At 43.4% G+C, this 14,619-nt stretch overlaps 2 long non-coding RNA genes across 3 annotated transcripts in view; one reads left to right on the top strand and one right to left on the bottom strand.

Moving 5' to 3' along the window:
• LOC105498741 (uncharacterized) overlaps positions 1-9,700 on the bottom strand; it is a 31,483-nt gene extending 21,783 nt beyond the window's left edge. Inside the window, exon 1 of the long non-coding RNA XR_011612391.1 lies at positions 9,158-9,700. This is a non-coding gene — a long non-coding RNA (uncharacterized lncRNA). The remainder of the gene's footprint in view (positions 1-9,157) is intronic.
• A 72-nt stretch (positions 9,701-9,772) lies between these two features.
• Positions 9,773-14,619, top strand: part of LOC105498738 (uncharacterized) — a 628,747-nt gene continuing 623,900 nt past the window's right edge. For both annotated transcript variants that reach the window (XR_011612393.1, XR_011612392.1), the window contains exon 1: positions 9,773-10,556. This is a non-coding gene — a long non-coding RNA (uncharacterized lncRNA). The remainder of the gene's footprint in view (positions 10,557-14,619) is intronic.

The following is a 14,619-nucleotide window of genomic DNA, read 5'->3' as shown; positions in this document are numbered from 1 at the left end:
AGACCTAATACTGGCTCCTCTCTGCCTGAGCCTTCTCCTCTGCCCTGCTCCATTCTCTCCCCTGACCTGAATATCCTCTTAGCTGACTTATTTTCACCCTCATCGCTGAGTGACACTCTGCCACCACAGCCTGTTCCTCCCTTGGATTCCAGATTCTCTGTGGACCATTCCCCATCCCAACAGCTTGCTTTTCCCCCTCTCCCACCACAACACACTCAGAAGGCAGATACTGATCTCCAACCCAAGGCCTCTCTGTCTCTGAACCCCGCCCTTGACCCCACCCTTTCCCAAGATATCAATCCCTTATCTGATGTTTCCCGGGCAATGAATCCCACTAATTCATGTGCTTGTGATCACACGCCACCAACCCTGTCTGCTTCACCACTGCAAGACTGAACTGTGACTCAATCTAAATCAAGTTCTGTCTTATTGAAACCTGTTTCAGAGATGCCCTCTATGGAAAGTCCCATTTGGTTGTCTACTTATGTTCCAACAATCAGAGGCATGGACTGTTCCAACTCAGAATTCTCCTGGTGGCAGCCTCACATCAGGAACATGTTCCTCCCCAGATTACCATACCCTGATTTTCAGCAGGAGCATGTTTCCCTTCCTTCACCAGAGACCTGTCTCTGGGAAGATTCTGATACCAAGCACATGGAGGCCAGTAGCCATTCGTTTTTGGCCTTAAGATACAGGCACTCCTAGAAAAACAAATAAAAAAAGAATGGCTTTCCAGATTTTGGAGAAGAAAGAAGAGGAGAAGGGATTATTTTCAAAGTAAATGTGGTCAGAATACCAACTGACATCTTAGGAAATTTATTGCAGTCCCTTGTTGATGAGCAGGACACCACAGGCCCCCAAACAAGCTGGAACACCAAAGGCACACCAGAGCAGCTGCGTGTTTGTCAGCAGCTCCTGCATGTCAAAACTTTGGGGGGAAGTGTGCAACAGAAATATAGCCACGGCCAGGCTTGGTGGCTCACGCCTGTAATCCCAGCACTTTGGGAGGCCGAGGGGGGCAGATCACGAGGTCAGAAGATCGAGACCATCCTGGCTAACACGGTGAAACCACGTCTCTACTAAAAACACAAAAGATTAGCGGGGCGTGGTGGTGGGCGCCTGTAGTCCCAGCTACTTGGGAGGCCGAGGCAGGAGAATGGCGTGAACCCGGGAGGCAGAGCTTGCAGTGAGCCGAGATCATGCCACTGCATTCCAGCCTGGGGAACAGAGCGAGACTCCATCTCAAAAAAACAAAACAAAACAAAACAAAACAAACCCAAAAAGAAATATAGCCAGCTTTTCTAGGGTCTTTCCTCTCTGCATAGTGTGTCCTTAGTGGTTACTCTCCTGGTCTCTAGGAGCAGCTCCCCACTAGTGTCTTGCTTTATTGTATTCAATACAGTCCAAATGCATGATCAAGAATCTCTACCACTTCCTCAGTTCCACCATCATCCCCTCACCCTTATACATCCCCAATCCTTTCCTCAAACCAACCACCAACCCCAGATCCTACCTATCACTCAGATCCATTCCCAGGCTCACCTTCACTCCTCACTCCCTACCCTACCATCATCTTCTCCATCCCAGGTTAAGGACTGTGGAATATCTTCCCATATACTCCAGAATGAGGCTGACTCTCACACCTCAAATCTACATCTGGAATGGCATGTGTTACGGAAACAACAGGAACGTTTGTGGGGTTTAGTCCCTTTGCTCCAAAAATCTTAAGAAGCCCTTCATCCTCCAGCTCCCAACCTTCCATTGGTCAGCCAGTCCTCCCAGGCCTATGTTCCAGTCTCCACTTTTCCTGGTTATTTTCATATCAGAAATGATCCCCAAGAGAAATTGGAGCTCCATGTTCCAAAGAGGCCAATCTTACGCTGGTGCCTTCATACCTGCAGGAATCTAGGGTCTCTATCACTGAGGAAGCCTCAGTGCAAATCAACAGAAATATCTTAGCAGAATTGTAGACATACTCACAACCCCTTGAGCTTCAGGGTCACAGTAGCAAAAATCTAGGGAAGACAGAATTGAGTCTCCCAGGAAGTTTCCATGAGAGGTCCCAACAAAGTTTCAGCTATGAAATGACACAGCAAACAATCTTGAGTATATCTTGGCGAAGTGCCCATTACATAACCCACCAATGGTCTCAGAAAACTACCTGGTGAAGGGTCTGAGGGCTGTCTCTGACAGAAAAAGTAACTGGGTAGGTCACTCAAGGAATGAATTACTAAGTGTATGAAGGAGGAACTTAGACCAGAATCAAGTGAAAACCATTCTTAGATTACATTTGAGCAGGAAGTGTTGGCAGGTCACTTTGGATAGGATTCCTATCTGAGTATGTTGTTCATGTCTGGCTCACAATACATTGCCTCCTTCTGGGAGTTTGCATACCAATAAGGAAAACAGAAATGTGGCACCATTGGTGGGAAGGGTGTACTGCAAGATTACCACTCTGGAACTTTCCTTTCTTGATTCCAAAACCCATCAGGTATTAGAGGCTCATATGATGAGGGTTAGGGTAAGTCAGAGGTGGGGGTCTACCCTTCAAGGTTCTTGAATCCATAAAATTCTATATGTTGAGAAAAGCCAAAACATGGCCTCTTCCCCAACTTAACTTTCCTTTGTCTACCACTTATATTTCTAGGATGGTTTCTAAAGGTGTGGTTTCCAGGTCCCTTGAGGGATGCTCTAATGCTTTTCAGGGACACAAGTTAGAAATGACAAATCCAGTTCCCAGCTTGGATTGTCCTCTCCCTGCCACTTCATCTGTAAACACAGGATAGGAAGCCTTGAGACAATCACCCTCTCCTACTCGCTGTAAGCTTATAGAGACTGCCCAGACAATTGAGGATGGCAGACAGACTTTTCTGCCCCCTATACACAGCATCATAGACAAAGAGAATCATAATGAGACTGTACTAGCCAATAGACACAGCTCAGAGCTGTCCACAAGGCAAGACAGGGGTAGAGATGAATCAAGGAATGAGAAGGTGAGTCCCAGCAATAGTGTAGAAAGGCTTCAGGGCAAACAAAATGGTAGCAGAAACTTTAGAACATTTTTCTATGTCCAACGTGTCCAGGGAGATAGAGGAACTCTGTGCTCTTCAATCATAATCTAATGATATCTTGACAACCAGTGAGTTGGGAAGCTCCTCAGTGATGAACGCAAGTAAAAGTAAAGAAGAAACTACTTTGACCTCCAAATACTCCCCACCAAGAATATTGATTGCTGAAGATCCTAAATCATCAGACTTTAAAGGACAGCTGGTTAGTGAGTTAAAGTTTAAATTGCAGAGTGGGGAGCATAGTAGGCTCAAGGTTGTCTCAGCAACATGTTCTTTACTTCAGATAGCTTGATTTCTGATTCCTCACTGGCTTACTCCCTGAGTGTCTCCAGTGAGGACAAGGCAGCTTTCCAGGTACTGCATATCTACCCGGACAATGGAGGGATCAACATGAAGCAGTTGCAAGAGCCCCAAGTCTCTAAGTATGTCTTATGGGAGTGCCAGGATAAGAATTTCCCATCAGCCAAGAGGGGACCCAAAGCAAGAGAATGTGGGAGCGAGGACTTGGGATTAGGGACATCCAAAGCCACAAGGAAGAGCCATCTTGGCAAGGACAGGAAATTAGAGGCGACTTCAAAGTCTCTGTCACAGAAAGAACCATTTCGTCCTGGAAGTTACTTCGGAAAAAAAGATGAGACATTTTCTTCAGTGGATTGATTTTAAGAGAAAAAGCACAGGGCAGAAAGTCCCATGCAAAAAGACAAGTTAATGCCAGCCTTTGTACAGCACCAAGACCTAGTGGAAGGTAGACCTGTCTTTATGAGGCCTCTTGAAGCTCTTGAGCTCATGACAGCCAATGGGAAGATACTAGAGGAGAAACTGGCATGTAGGCAGGAACCTGAGGACTTGGAATTAAGTCAGCAGAAGAAAAGCTGCAGACTCAGGCAGAGCCTGACAACGGATGACCCTCCAACTATTGGCTTCCCTCTGAACACTGGCAAGGGGAAGGGTCAAGTACCAACCCTTATAACCAAGAAGCTGTCTCTGCTGACCCAAGTTATCTTTCAAGCATTACATGGATCAGGACTAGGATCAGTCATCCCCAGAAAGTTGTGACATTTAAAGAGCAGCTATTATGCCAGAGTAATCCCTCTTCCCTGCCCTCTAGTGAGTCTGTGTCCCATCCAAGCCCCACCTGCAGGCAAGTATGTGCCCCTGACATCACACCAGCTTAAGGCACTGTGTTCAAAGATTTGACCCTTCTTTGCAAACAGAAAATGCTTCTCCAGCACTTACAGGAAGGAAAAATTTTCCCCAAAGAATAATCCAGTTCTTGTAGAAAGAGCCTCTCAGTTTTCATGATAGTATATCCTCTGATGAGAGCAATCTCTTTTTAGCACAATCAAGACTATTGACCCTGCCCAACAAATGTTTCTTGTACTATAGAGTGGTGTTCTCCGTGTACTGCTCTGGAGGTGTGGGTTTTGGGTATCCCAGAGCTTGTGCTCAGGGAAAGGAAGGAATTAGTTTAGGTCTTATTGTTTTTCTCTTTTGCCTTCTAAAAGATGACCAGTCCCTTGTAGGGAGCCTGATAATGGCCTTCTCAGTCTTATCCTAGGGTCTTTTGACACTTTTCAGATGTCCTGTAATTAAAACACTATTATTTCATAAAAGTACAAAAAGTTTACTCTAAAACCTTTCAAGGCTTTTCAAAGTGAGAAAAACCCTTTGAAAAATCCAAAGTCCAGAACTTGGCTCAAATTATCCTTTTACTGGCTACCTGGCTATCTTAAAGTACATACAGCTGTAGAGTACAGTGAGTTACTCTGGCATAATAAAGCCAGAAATTCCCTTGCTGCCTCCAGGCAGTTTTTTTTTTTTTTTGAGACAGAGTTTTGCTCTTGTTGCCCAGGCTGGATTGCAGTGGCATGATCTTGGCTCACCGCAACCTCTGCCTCCTGGGTTCAAGTGATTCTCCTGCCTCAGCCTCCTGAGTAGCTGGTAATACAGGCATATGCCACCACACCTGGCTAATTTCATATTTTTAGTAGAGACGGGGTTTCTCCATGTTGGTCAGGCTGGTCTTGAACTCCTGACCTCAGGTGATCTGCCCACCTCGGCCTCCCGAAATGCTGGGATTATAGGCGTGAGCCACCACGCCCAGCCATTAGGAAGTTTTAGAGTTGGAAGTGTGGTGGTTTTTAGACCGTGAAATCAGTGACAGGGAGAAATCTTTTTCTTGGATCTCTTGGTGAGGAATAAATATTCCTCCCAAGAGCCAGCCCTTCTCTCCCTCATGAAGTTTGGGGCAATGTGCCCTGTTCCCCACCTCCTACCTTACCCTAATGATAATGGAAAATGGGTAGTTGTTTATCTTTTCCCTTTCTGTAGCCTTTTTGGAGCAGTAGTGGGGATAGAAAGTGCATCTCTGAAAGAGGCCAGGAATAAAAATAATTTTCTGAAAACAGTAGTTTACTTTCATTTTTTTTTTTTTTTTTTTTTTTGAGACTGAGTCTGGCTCTGTCGCCCAGGCTGGAGTGCAGTGGCCGGATCTCAGCTCACTGCAAGCTCCGCCTCCCGGGTTTACGCCATTCTCCTGCCTCAGCCTCCAGAGTAGCTGGGACCACAGGCGCCCGCCACCTCGCCCGGCTAGTTTTTTGTATTTTTTAGTAGAGACGGGGTTTCACCGTGTTAGCCAGGATGGTCTCGATCTCCTGACCTCGTGATCTGCCCGTCTCAGCCTCCCAAAGTGCTGGGATTACAGGCTTGAGCCACCGTGCCCGGCTTACTTTCATTTTTAAAAAGCTACTGACTCCAGAACATCAGACAGGTGAGTGGTCATTGCATGAGGCACGAATGGGTGGATTTTGCTATTGTGGACACTTATTTGGCTGAGGTATGGTCCAGGCAGTGGGTGGGTCCTGCTGAAAAATCTGTTATATGTGGCATATTACTCTGTCTAAAAAGAGTATTTTGAAGTTGACCATAAGGTCTCTTTGCTTATGAGGTTATCTTGAGGAAAGAGAAGACTCCCTTCCTTAGGGAATCTCTTCAAGATGCATGGCTTGATAGCACTCTTACAAGACCAAGGGATTGCGTGGCAATGACTTGTAGGAATGGTCACCAGGCAGTTACTCAGAACTTGGGAGAAAAGGAGACAGAGAGCAAGAAAAATGTAATGGGAGAGTGAGTGGGCAAGGAAAATAAAAAGAAGAGGGAAAAGTATAACCTCATCATCCCTACTCATAACTCCATCCTGGCATCCACTGCACCCAACACTCCTTTACCTAGGCCTCACCTCCTAGAGTCTAATAAGGGATTTGTAGAGCACAATGATTCCACTTCAGTATAAGAGTACGAGGGATGATCTTTGAGCATAAACACAATATTTGCAGGGATGTTGTCAGACACAATATCATCCTATTTGGAGAAGGTGGTCTTGGTCCCTGCCTTCCAGTCATGCTGCTACACCTTACACCAAAGTTATGATGATTTACAAGTATGTTAGATATGTATTGCTGTGTAATAGACACCTCAAAATTTAGTGGCCTAAAAAATATGTTATCTTACAGTTTGTGGACCAGGAATCCAGGCAAGGCCTAGCTGGGTTCTCTGCTTCAGGGTCTCTCACAAGGCTACAATCAAGGTGTCAGCTGGGGCTGGGGTCTCGTCTGAAGGCTTTACTGGGGAAGGATACCCTGCCATGCCCACTTATGTAGCTGTTGGCAGGATTCAGTTCCTCAAGGTCTATTGGACTAAGGTCCTCAATTCCTTGCTGACTGTTGGCTGGAGCTGGCTGGAGGCCACCTTCAGTTCCTTATCATGTGGGCCTCTCCAATGTGGTAGCTTGCTTCATCAAAGTCAGGAAAGGAGAGAGTCTGCTAACAAACCAGAAGTTACATCTTTTGTAAACTAAAATTGAAAATGATATCCCATCATCTCTCCCTTTTTTCTACTGGTTAGAAGCAAATCAGAAAGTCCAGCCCACATTTAAGGGGAGGGATAATTACACACATGTCAGTACCATGAGGTAGAGTCACTGGAGACTTCTTAGAAGATTTCCTAACAAAAGGGTCTCTTCTTGGCCATCCCATTGAGTTCACTGAAGCCAAAGTGGCCAAAGGTGCCAAATAGGTCGTCACCCTGATCCATATCCAGATTATCAAGGTGGAAGTTGTTTAACAGTTGAGTGGAGTGGTGGCTGGTTAAAAAACAAAAATAACTCCCCCCGCCGACAAATATCAAAGAAGTTGTAGCATCCAAAGAAAAAGAAAGTTGGTATGAAGGTAGAAGTGGTGTGGGGTCATCATGAATGGTAAAGTGAAAGGAGCCCTTAGAACCACCTGAAATACCACTGCCAGTATTCAAACTTAGAGGAGAAATTAGGGGCAAAAAGTCTGGAAGTAAGACTGGCCCTAGGCAGGAGGGTTCATACGGGGACTCCATTAATTTCCTCAGAATTCATTTCTATCCATGCCTTTGCTCTGTGTTATGAGTTGGCTTCATTAAGACTTTGTATCTGGTAAGTTCATAGCTATATTCTCCAGGCTTCAAGTGCAGATAAAAATAGGTTGCCTCTCCCACTAGTTCCTTCAAAAGTTCCATTAGTACCCTGCTGGCTCCAACTGGGTCGCATGCCCATTCCTAACCAATCACTATCGCCAAAAACGTGGAATGATCTTTTCAGCCAAGCCTGAGTTACATACCATCCTCAAAATAGTAGTGTTGGGAAAGGCAACTCCACCTGCACATGGACTGAAACCGAAACTGGGGTTAGTTCCCCATAAGGCAATAGAGGAAATATTTCCAGAAGGTGAGTAAATTCTGGGTGACAAAGATAAAATGGATTTACTAAAGCCCTCTCTCTTACTGCTCCATTTCTTCCTTCTTGTTCAGAGTCATGTCATTGACCAAAGCTTAGAAATTCAGGAAGAATGGTAATTCTGTGGATGCCTTGGGAGGGGAAAAAGTTGGGATGAGGTTCAGGGTAAGGAACCCTCAATGTGAAGGAAATCAGTTGAAGGCCTCAACATCCAGGTGAATAGATGTCATCTTAAAGCCCTTTACCTTCATTCCAGTCCAGCTATTGCCATACCCTAGAACTACCAGGAATATCTCTGCTTTTGGAAAAAAGACAGTCTGACATTCCACCCTTTATCCTTCTCACTTATGCCCTCAGTATGCCAGTTCTTCAACCAATTCAGGAATTGCAAACCACTTTAAACTTCTCCTTGCCAATCAGGTAACCTTTTATTTCCCTCCTCTTCAAGAAAAACCTCATAATCCACACTTAACCACAAACCTGGTTAAGATCTGGACTTTATGATCTACTCCAAACAACCTATCCCAGTGTCTTTTCATCTTTCCTGCCTGGAAAAATCCAACTTGCTACCTTTACTAGACCTGTCTTCTAAAAACAAGCTGATTCTTTTTGGATAAAATCACACAATTAAGTGTTTGGTGCCACCATTAATTCATTATCTACAACTAATGGCCAGTTTCTAACACTGCCTGAAAATAATCCGTTCATTCCTCCAGTGAGTACTTTGTGCTAGGCAGTCTTCTAAGCACTTGGGTCACACCAGTGAGGGAGCAAAGCTCTCTGTGTTGTGGAGTTTATCTTATTATTTTATTAGTAAATTTCTTTGCTTATCTACTCAAAATTACAATTTCACTTTCCTAATTTTCTCCACCGTACTCACCCATTGAACATATGTGCTGGACCACATATATTACAAAGGAATGAGAAGCCAACAGATGGGAACCTTTCATCATAAAACTTAAAAATATCTCAAACACCTTGAACTCCCATCAAATAACTTTGCTCTTTCCTTCCATTATACTGAAAGAGGTTTCCCTCAGATACCCGCCTTGATCCTCCCAAGCTGTGATCCGTCCTTGGTTTCCAGTTCACAACACCCTCCACAGTGTATTGGAATATTTGGCTTAATAGTCTGTCTTCCAGACTGAGATCATGTCTCCCTCATCAAGGCTCTGTGCCCAGCATTTAGTAATTAGATAGCTCAGAAACTTCTGGAGGAATGAAAGAGCAATAGGAAAGATTTCAGACAGAAGGCACTGCCTCCTGTCCAGATACTCCAGCATCTGTATAGCAAAATTGTATAGCGTCCTTTGGGGCCCAACCTTACCCGGGGGTGGAGCCACGGCCGGGGCGAGGCTTCATCCAGGGACCCGGCCTGAGAGGACGCGCTGCTGGGCTTCCTAAAGGCGGCAGCGTTGGCCACAAATCTCACCTCAGGCTTCTGGATTCTGTGTCCATCGCTTCCGGAAGACAAGAGCTGAGATTTGCTTCAAAGACATGGTCCTGGAAAAGGTCTCTGGTCACGGAGTACCCTTCTTCCCTACCCTGCTTGAAGGAGGATCCTTTCCTTTGTCCGCCATTTTCTTTTCTTTCTGTTTTTTCTTTCTTTTTTTTTTTTTGAGACGGAGTCTCGCTCTGTGGCCCAGGCTGGAGTGCGGTGGCGCCATCTCGGCTCACTGCAAGCTCCGCCTCCCGGGTTCCCGCCATTCTCCTGCGTCAGCCTCCAGAGTAGCTGGGACTACAGGCGTCCGCCACCAGGCCGGCTAATTTTTTGTATTTTCAGTAGAAACGGGGTTTCCCCGTATTAGCCAGGGTGGTCTCCATCCCCGGATCTCGTGATCTGCCCGCCTCGGCCTCCCAAAGTGCTGGGACCACAGGCGTGAGCCACCGTGCCCGGCCTGGACCGCTAGTTTCATCCCAACTGGCAGCGCGCCTCGCTGACGTTCCCCCAACGGAACTCCAACGGCCCCGCTGGGGCTTGAGGCCTCGGAAACCGCTCAGAGCCCTGGGCGAGGGGCTGCACTCTCCAAGTATACTCGATGGAACTCGATGGAGATGATGGTATAATAATTACAGTAACAATGTTGACCGCTATTAAGGCTTCGCTTTGCATTGGCTGCCTGGCTTTGCATTGACTGCCTGGTTTGCACGAGTAACCTAACCTGAATCTCATATTTCACGTATTTTTTGGGGGAGATACTGATATCTGCTGGTAGGGTTGGCCCTGAGTGCTGCAATGAACGAGTAAAGAACTTTGTTCAGTTAAGGGCCGAAGTTAAGGAATGGGCTAAGGGCCCTGATGCAGTTACGACATGGCATTTTTCAGACACCGGAGAGGCCAGTGCCTTGGAAATAAATGCCTGCGCTGGACAGAAGGACAGTGTCAGATGCCAAAATGCTGGTCCATACACAAAATTAAGAGCTCATCATCCCTCTCTGTAGGATCAGTAACTGGAAGAAGGATGCTGGCTCTACACACTGTTTTTCAGAGGCGTCAAGTGCTCTAATCCCCTTCCCTCTGGAACCCAGAAGTGTGTCTAGTAGGAACGGTGGTTGGGAGCCCCAGATAAAGATCTACCAAGGCGCAGCGCCAGTGGACAGAGATAAGGTGTACTTCTGAGAGTGGAGGCACAGCCCTTTGTCATGCCTTTCAAGATCCAGGACAGCAAGACAGGAGGCTCTCCAGCAGGAAGGACTGCAGGCTTTTGTGGAACAGCAAATCTCAGGTAACTGTCTTTAATTACACAAATATTGATATAGTCATGCATTTATTGAGAGCCTACTACGTGTCTGTGTTCCCTCTTAGACAGGAATATCACTATGTTTGCCCTCGTAAGAGGTGAGAGGGAATCCTTTTTGTGACTGTTTGCCTTTTTAGAAAGTAGTACAGGCCGGGCGCGGTGGCTCACGCTTTTGTAATCCCAGCACTTTGCAAGGCTGAGGTGGGCAGATCACGAGGTCAAGAAATCGAGACCATCCTGGCTAACATGGTGAAATCCCGTCTGTACTAAAAATACAAAAAAAAAAAAAAAAAAAAAAAAAAAAAGCCGGGAATGGTGGCGGGCGCCTGTAGTCCCAGCTACTCCGGAGGTTGAGGCAGGAGAATGGTGTGAACCCGGGAGGTGGAGCTTGCAGTGAGCCAAAATCAAGCCACTGCACTCTAGCCTGGGAGACAGAGCAAGGCTCCATCTCAAAAAGAAAAAAAAAAAGAAAAAAGAAAGTAGTACACTGACGGTCCTTGACTTGATGGCTCTGCTTAGGGTATTTTCAAGTTATGATGGGTTTAATCAGATGCGACCCCCTTGTAAGTCATGGAGCATCTGTATAGCAAATTTGAAAGATATGGAAAAGTAGAAGAACTCCGTACATTTCCATCCTTAAAACAATTATTCTTAGCATTTTGATGTTTATTTCCGGATTTTGCTATGAAAATTGTTTTACATTACTTAAATAAGTACTTAAAAAGAAAAGCACACATCATATACATTTTATGTGATTATGAACTTTAATAATCTTTATAACATTAAATGGTAGAATATTAATTTTACTTTTTGTTGATGTTTGGGTAGTTTCTAGTTTTTTAAAATATAATTTCAACTTTTATTTTAGATTCAGGGCAGGTTCCTTACCTGGGTATATTGCATGATGCTGAGGTGTCAGATACAAATGATCCTGTCACCCAGGTACTGAGCATAATACTCAATAGTTACTTTTTCAATGCTTTCCCCCTCCCGCCCCGCTCTAGTAGTCCCTAGTGTCTATTGTTGCTATCTGTATGTCCATGAGTACCCAATGTTTAATTCCCACTATAAGTGAGAACATGAGGTATTTGACTTTCTGTTCCTGCTTTAATTTGCAAAGTGTAATGGCCTCCAGCTGCACCCATGTTGCTGCAGAGGACATATTTCCTCGTTTTTTTTTAATGGATGCATAGTATTCCATGGTGTATATGTACCACAATGTCTTTATCCACTTCACTGTTGATGGACACCTTGGTTGATTCCATGTGTTTGCTATTGTGAATAGTGCTGCAACGAACATATGAGTGCATGTGTCTTTTTGGGAGAGTGAATAATTTTGGATATACACCCAGAATGAGAATGTTGGATAGAATGGTGGGTCTGTTTTAAGTTCTTTGAGAAATCCCCAAATTGCTTTCCACAGTGGCTGAAGTAATTTACATTCCTGACAGTGGTGTATAAACATTCACTATTTTTCTACAGCCTCACCAGCATCTGTTGTTGTTTGACTTCTTAGTAGCTATTCTGACTGGTGTGAGATGGTATCTCATTGTGGCTTTGATTTGTATTTCTCTGATGATTAGTAATGCCGAGCATTTTTTCATGTTTGGCAGCTTGTATGTCTTCTTGTGAGAAATATCTGTCAATTGTACTTTTTATTGACATTTAAGTAGTTGCTAATTAAAACATTTAAAAATATTTTGCTTACCGTGTTTGTTCGTAATTCTACTTGTTTATAAACTGTCCTATTACAAACAGCAGAAAGCTTTTTTCTAAATGTTTATTTTCTTACTGCCCTTGTCCTACTCACTTTTCTGTTTATCGGTTTCCTTAGATAAGTTATTCCCTCATGGAGTTAACTATTTTAGCACTAACTTAATTCTTTGAATTTTTAGCCAGTGAAACCAACTGATTGCTAAACATCCTCAAGGTAAAATCTTACGAACTGAACCGTTGTCTTCTGTCACCAAGCTGCTTTTCCTCTGACATTCCCATTATTAATTAGTAGCACCAGGACACCCAAGCTAGAAACAGAACAGCCATTCTATACTTCTCTCTTCATTTTCTCCATAGCTAGTCTACTAATAGATGGATGAAGTGGAAATATATGCTGGGCAAAGAAATCCTAGAATTCTCACTATTCACTATGCTTCCCCCCAGTAGACTTTAAGAACCTTCAGGTCATCAGCTGTACTTTGAAGTACACTTTTAATTATATTAGTAATACCTATTCACAATCCGAGTCAAAATTAAAATATTCTTGTTAAGGTTAAATATCCCATTCAAAAACAAAAACAGATATGCAATTCCACATAAAATTTTCTATCTATTGACTTACTTTATATCACTATAGATTCTTGTTTTCTTACTGAATCCAATTCAGTCTGTTACTATCAATATTTATTTTGATGCCCAAATTGTCATAGATTTAGCTAGTTACTTCAATTTGACTTCTGTATTCTTTGGATATATCTCTGTTATTTCTTACTTTCTGATACAAAAAGATGTTTCAGACTCATCATATACTTTTGCTGCATCAGTCCTGGGTTCAGCCATTTCTCTTAGTACCCCTTGTTCCTTTATTGGAGAATGGTATTTAGAAGTCAAGATCAGGGTGCTACTTGTGTTCATTATTATTAATATTAGGCATTGTTGGTTTTAGGCCCTCTCAATGGACAGAGCTAGTATACACACATGTTCATCCTTTAAATCTCAACCTATTTCTCTACATATCTATGTATCTTGAAAATCATGAATTTACATCAGTACCTCTAGGTGTAATTTAACACTACAGGGTTTACTCTAGTTTTCTTGCTTTCCACATTGGTGACTTCTTTCTCCAACAATGAGAAATCTGGTTCCCGTTAGCTTCAATATATTTGCTGTCAGTCCTCCGTCTGTAAGCAATCTCTCATCACCACTATGGCCCTACAGGTATGGCTGTCCTCTCCTACCCACTTGGGCTTAGACCTCTGTGCCCAGCAGCTGTGTTATGTAGGCACCCTCCTCAACCCACTGGATATCCAAAACCTGGAATCAGGCAACCTTTCTACGAAAAACGCCTATTCACCCTGCTTTGCCTCTTACACTCTGCTCTGGGACACTGCAACAGCTTCTAACTGCTCCCTTCCTCCTCTTTAGGTTTGGATGCCTATTTTGCTTGACTTAACTAATGATTATAAGATTGAATTCCTCAGGGAAGAGGAAGAGACATACTGTATTCCCTCCCAACACCTCACCCCTTATTTTATTGAAGATTAATTGACATGCAAAAAATGCATGTATTTAAAGTGTACAATTTAAGGAGTTTTGATATATGTGAATATGTACATGTTAAATCATTACACTCAAGATAGCAAACATATCCATATTCTCCCATTCATTTTGAGGTTTTTTTTGAATTGAACTTTCTATTTTGAGATAAATATACATTCATGTGTAGTTGTAAGAAATAATAGAGAGAGCTCATGTACACTTAACCCAGTTTCCTACAATGGTAACATCTTATAAAATTGTAGTATGATAGCACAACCATTGACATTGACATTAACATTGACATTGAAATAGCCAAGACACAGAACATTTCTCTCACCATGAGAACCCCTCATGTTGCCATTTTATAGACATAGCAACTTCCTGCCTCCTTCCACTCCATCTAATCTGTTTTCCAATGTTACATTTTTGCCATTTCAGTAATGTTATATATATGTGTGTGTGTGTGTATGTGTGTGTGTGTGTATATGTATATATATGTGTGTGTGTGTATATATATATGGAATCATATAGTATATAATTTTGGGGGAATTTTTTCCCCCTCAGCTTAACTCTTTTGAATGTCATTTAAGCTGTTGCATTTATCAGTAGTTTCTTCTTTTTATTCCATGGCATGGGTGTACTGCAGTTTGCTTTACCACTCATTAAATGACAATTGAGTTGTTTCCAGTGTTGAGCCGTTATGATTAAAGCTTTCATAAACATTTCTGTGCAGTTTTCGTGTGAACATAAATCTTCATTTCTTTATAATAAATGACCAAGAGTATGACTGCTG

Source organism: Macaca nemestrina, chromosome 14 (genome assembly GCF_043159975.1).
Source record: "Macaca nemestrina isolate mMacNem1 chromosome 14, mMacNem.hap1, whole genome shotgun sequence".
Lineage (NCBI taxonomy): Eukaryota > Metazoa > Chordata > Mammalia > Primates > Cercopithecidae > Macaca > Macaca nemestrina.
Note: the sequence above shows the minus strand (reverse complement) of the source record. Positions and strands in the feature narration are given on the sequence as shown.